General features: G+C 53.7%; 1 non-coding gene across 1 annotated transcript in view; it reads right to left on the bottom strand.

Annotated features, from left to right (window-relative positions):
* The window catches only part of LOC126222726 (small subunit ribosomal RNA), a 1,909-nt gene extending 385 nt beyond the window's left edge, over window positions 1-1,524 (bottom strand). The window contains exon 1 of the ribosomal RNA XR_007543470.1: window positions 1-1,524. This exon is cut by the window's left edge and continues 385 nt beyond it. This is a non-coding gene — a ribosomal RNA (small subunit ribosomal RNA).
* Window positions 1,525-5,000: the final 3,476 nt, after the last annotated feature.

Genomic DNA, 5,000 nt, shown 5'->3' on the forward strand with positions numbered 1-5,000 from the left:
CAATCTCGTGCGGCTAGAAGCCGCCTGTCCCTCTAAGAAGAAAAGTAATCGCTGACAGCACGAAGGATGTCACGCGACTAGTTAGCAGGCTAGAGTCTCGTTCGTTATCGGAATTAACCAGACAAATCGCTCCACCAACTAAGAACGGCCATGCACCACCACCCACCGAATCAAGAAAGAGCTATCAATCTGTCAATCCTTCCGGTGTCCGGGCCTGGTGAGGTTTCCCGTGTTGAGTCAAATTAAGCCGCAGGCTCCACTCCTGGTGGTGCCCTTCCGTCAATTCCTTTAAGTTTCAGCTTTGCAACCATACTTCCCCCGGAACCCAAAAGCTTTGGTTTCCCGGAGGCTGCCCGCCGAGTCATCGGAGGAACTGCGGCGGATCGCTGGCTGGCATCGTTTATGGTTAGAACTAGGGCGGTATCTGATCGCCTTCGAACCTCTAACTTTCGTTCTTGATTAATGAAAACATACTTGGCAAATGCTTTCGCTTCTGTTCGTCTTGCGACGATCCAAGAATTTCACCTCTAACGTCGCAATACGAATGCCCCCGCCTGTCCCTATTAATCATTACCTCGGGTTCCGAAAACCAACAAAATAGAACCGAGGTCCTATTCCATTATTCCATGCACACAGTATTCAGGCGGGCTTGCCTGCTTTAAGCACTCTAATTTGTTCAAAGTAAACGTGCCGGCCCACCGAGACACTCAATAAAGAGCACCCTGGTAGGATTTCAACGGGGTCCGCCTCGGGACGCACGAGCACGCACGAGGCGGTCGCACGCCTTCGGCTCGCCCCACCGGCAGGACGTCCCACGATACATGCCAGTTAAACACCGACGGGCGGTGAACCAACAGCGTGGGACACAAATCCAACTACGAGCTTTTTAACCGCAACAACTTTAATATACGCTATTGGAGCTGGAATTACCGCGGCTGCTGGCACCAGACTTGCCCTCCAATAGATACTCGTTAAAGGATTTAAAGTGTACTCATTCCGATTACGGGGCCTCGGATGAGTCCCGTATCGTTATTTTTCGTCACTACCTCCCCGTGCCGGGAGTGGGTAATTTGCGCGCCTGCTGCCTTCCTTGGATGTGGTAGCCGTTTCTCAGGCTCCCTCTCCGGAATCGAACCCTGATTCCCCGTTACCCGTTACAACCATGGTAGGCGCAGAACCTACCATCGACAGTTGATAAGGCAGACATTTGAAAGATGCGTCGCCGGTACGAAGACCGTGCGATCAGCCCAAAGTTATTCAGAGTCACCAAGGCAAACGGACCGGACGAGCCGACCGATTGGTTTTGATCTAATAAAAGCGTCCCTTCCATCTCTGGTCGGGACTCTGTTTGCATGTATTAGCTCTAGAATTACCACAGTTATCCAAGTAACGTGGGTACGATCTAAGGAACCATAACTGATTTAATGAGCCATTCGCGGTTTCACCTTAATGCGGCTTGTACTGAGACATGCATGGCTTAATCTTTGAGACAAGCATATGACTACTGGCAGGATCAACCAGGGAGCTGCGTCAACTAGAGCTGAGCAGCCGGCCGCCCGGGAGTGTGTCCCGGAGGCCCGCGCGAACACGCAAGCGTCCGCTCAATTATTCTGCAAACAGGAGGAGGCTGGGCTCCCCTGCACGATACACCTCGAAACCCTCTCAGGTCCCGGCGGCGCGCAGCGCCGTCCTAAGTACTTGGTCGGGTTCGAGAGAGGCGCAATCGCCCGGAGATAGGCGAGTAGACGCTTTCAGTGCGACCACCCGTGCTCCCAACTGAGCTTGCCGCTGCCGACAGAGGCCCGGGAGCGTGCTGTCGTGGTGTTGCCGGCGGGAGACAACACGCGGCCACAAACAGTGACCGGGCAGCTCCAACGCCAGCGCCACAGAGGGGCAGAGCCCCACTTGGGTGCCAAAGCGAACTCTCCCAGCACAGCGCACGCGCCAACACATCCGCACAGCTGCGATACAAACCACCTGCGAGAACCGCGGGGGCGACCGAGCAGCAGACGGCGTCGCGGCGCCGAGTGCCGGGCGGCGGCGCATCCTCAACGCACACAGTCCTCAATCGGACCAGCACACTGCAGATGTCCACCGCGCTTCGCACCGGGCCCGGGAGGACCCACTTTGGCCGCACGGCGCCGCGCGCTGGGTGCGCCGGCACGCAGATGCGCCGCCTGCCGCGTCCGTCAGCCGGCGCGCCTGCCACTGGGCGCCCCCACCAGCCGGCTGCCGCGCGTGCGCCCACGCAGCGCGCGGCCAGCACGCCGGGCGCCCCCCCCTCACCGGCCGGGGACGGTCCCACCCAGCCACCGCCGCGTATCGCTTCATACCCACATGCCCACTCACGTTCGTGGGTATGACGGGTGTCGCTGAAGCAACCGGTTAATACCTGTACCGATCGTCGATATCAACGATTCACCTCCAGCGCGAACAACCGCGCAACAACGGATTTCCAGTTCATTTGCGTAACTTGGGCAGCAAACGTAGACGTCCATCTACATTTGCGAATTCAATGGGTCTTGCATGCCTGGATGTTATGAGTCACGACACGCCACATCAGTCCACATACATGCTGCGACGTATGCACGAGAGAACACGTGGAAGGTGGCCCGCGTACGTATGCCGATGCCATTGCACAGCTGCGAAGCTCATTGAACACGCAAACTCCTGACTGACGAACTAGAGGCGACAGGGGAGGGGGGGGGGGGGGGGGGGGGGGGCGATATACGTCTTATAGCAGTACACATTACAGTGGATAGCGGGACCATGTGGAACGTACGCAACACTCGCTAGATGTTGTGAGGGTAGGCACCGTAACATGATTCAATACGCAGGACACCAGAGTGTGCGCGCAGCGAACTATGTTGAGAGGGTTGCGATTAGGCAACGCTACACGAATTTCTAGATTCATATAACAAACAATTACGTGGGTTAGGTTAGGGCGCAACGTGGGTTAGGTTAGGGCCCAACTTAGGTTAGGTTAGGGCCCAACTTAGGTTAGGTTAGGGCCCAACTTAGGTTAGGTTAGGGCCCAACTTAGGTTAGGTTAGGGCCCAACTTAGGTTAGGTTAGGGCCCAACTTAGGTTAGGTTAGGGCCCAACTTAGGTTAGGTTAGGGCCCAACTTAGGTTAGGTTAGGGCCCAACTTAGGTTAGGTTAGGGCCCAACTTAGGTTAGGTTAGGGCCCAACTTAGGTTAGGTTAGGGCCCAACTTAGGTTAGGTTAGGGCCCAACTTAGGTTAGGTTAGGGCCCAACTTAGGTTAGGTTAGGGCCCAACTTAGGTTAGGTTAGGGCCCAACTTAGGTTAGGTTAAGCCCCAACTTAGGTTAGGTTAAGCCCCAACTTAGGTTAGGTTAAGCCCCAACTTAGGTTAGGTTAAGCCCCAACTTAGGTTAGGTTAAGCCCCAACTTAGGTTAGGTTAAGCCCCAACTTAGGTTAGGTTAAGCCCCAACTTAGGTTAGGTTAAGCCCCAACTTAGGTTAGGTTAAGCCCCAACTTAGGTTAGGTTAAGCCCCAACTTAGGTTAGGTTAAGCCCCAACTTAGGTTAGGTTAAGGCGCAACATAGGTTAGGTTAAGGCGCAACATAGGTTAGGTTAAGGCGCAACATAGGTTAGGTTAAGGCGCAACATAGGTTAGGTTAAGGCGCAACATAGGTTAGGTTAAGGCGCAACATAGGTTAGGTTAAGGCGCAACATAGGTTAGGTTAAGGCGCAACATAGGTTAGGTTAAGGCGCAACATAGGTTAGGTTAAGGCGCAACATAGGTTAGGTTAAGGCGCAACATAGGTTAGGTTAAGGCGCAACATAGGTTAGGTTAAGGCGCAACATAGGTTAGGTTAAGGTGCAACATAGGTTAGGTTAAGGTGCAACATAGGTTAGGTTAAGGTGCAACATAGGTTAGGTTAAGGTGCAACATAGGTTAGGTTAAGGTGCAACATAGGTTAGGTTAAGGTGCAACATAGGTTAGGTTAAGGGATGGTGTATGAGGGGGGAGGGGACGAGGTTCGTTCATAGTGATGATGGTAAGTGGACGCCTGAGGCACCCTGAGATGTGTCACGTCAGGATGCATCTTTCTCTCAGGGGAGGTGGTGCGCCGGTTGCGTGGGTGTGGCAAGGGAGTGGCAGGCCTGTGTCTTTCATTCCTGCCATTGCTTATATGCTGTGAGACAAGGCAGTGTGGTGGTGTTGGTTGCACCCCTGTCTAGGACATGTGTGGGTGTTTGTGGCTTATCTGAGTAATGATGGTTGTTGGAAGAGTGAGATATTCTGTTTTTGGGGTGGACCTCCTGGTTTTGTTATCATAGTGTGAATGGTGTAATGTGGCGGAGAGGATGCACTGGATGTTGTTCCATGCTGGTGCTTAGATATCTTGTCTGTGTCTGTTACAGCCAGAGAGTAGTGTGTGATAGAGTGTCTGGGTGACGTGTAGTTCGCATGTGTGCACAGAGTGTAGTTCGCATGTGTGCACAGACTGTCAGCATGTATAGGGACTGTTGTATGTCGTATGCCATCTATATTCCGATGGCTCTGCATCTATTAGTAATCAGCGCCATGTATCAGTTTAATCTGGTTGCGGTCACGCGGTGTTCTATCTCTGTACAGTAGTAGAGGTGCGACTGCACTACGTAGCTACCCCTTGCGGCAGCTTTCCCCGGTGTATGGCATACGATTATCGGCAATCAGTCGATTAGTGACAACTGGTCGTGTGACAACGTCACATGTCTGCGGGTGGGATACGCTACACCCTGCCTGTGGGTCAGGGCTCAGGAAAGCTCTCCTGACACTGAGCGCTCGGACCGTCATTACCCGTCTGAGTAATATATTGCGGAGCGCTTTTAGCCATTGCCCAGAGTCTTTGCGACTGCGAGTGCAACGCCCATGGGGATCGACATGGTTGGGGCGCTTTCTAGCTGATCGCTCGGCATCGGAATCCGTACTGTGAGCAACGCAATCGCGCACAGACTTAGAGCATGTGTGGGGACAGCGGGAATTTC

The sequence above is a fragment of the Schistocerca nitens genome, unplaced genomic scaffold (genome assembly GCF_023898315.1).
Source record: "Schistocerca nitens isolate TAMUIC-IGC-003100 unplaced genomic scaffold, iqSchNite1.1 HiC_scaffold_246, whole genome shotgun sequence".
NCBI lineage: Eukaryota > Metazoa > Arthropoda > Insecta > Orthoptera > Acrididae > Schistocerca > Schistocerca nitens.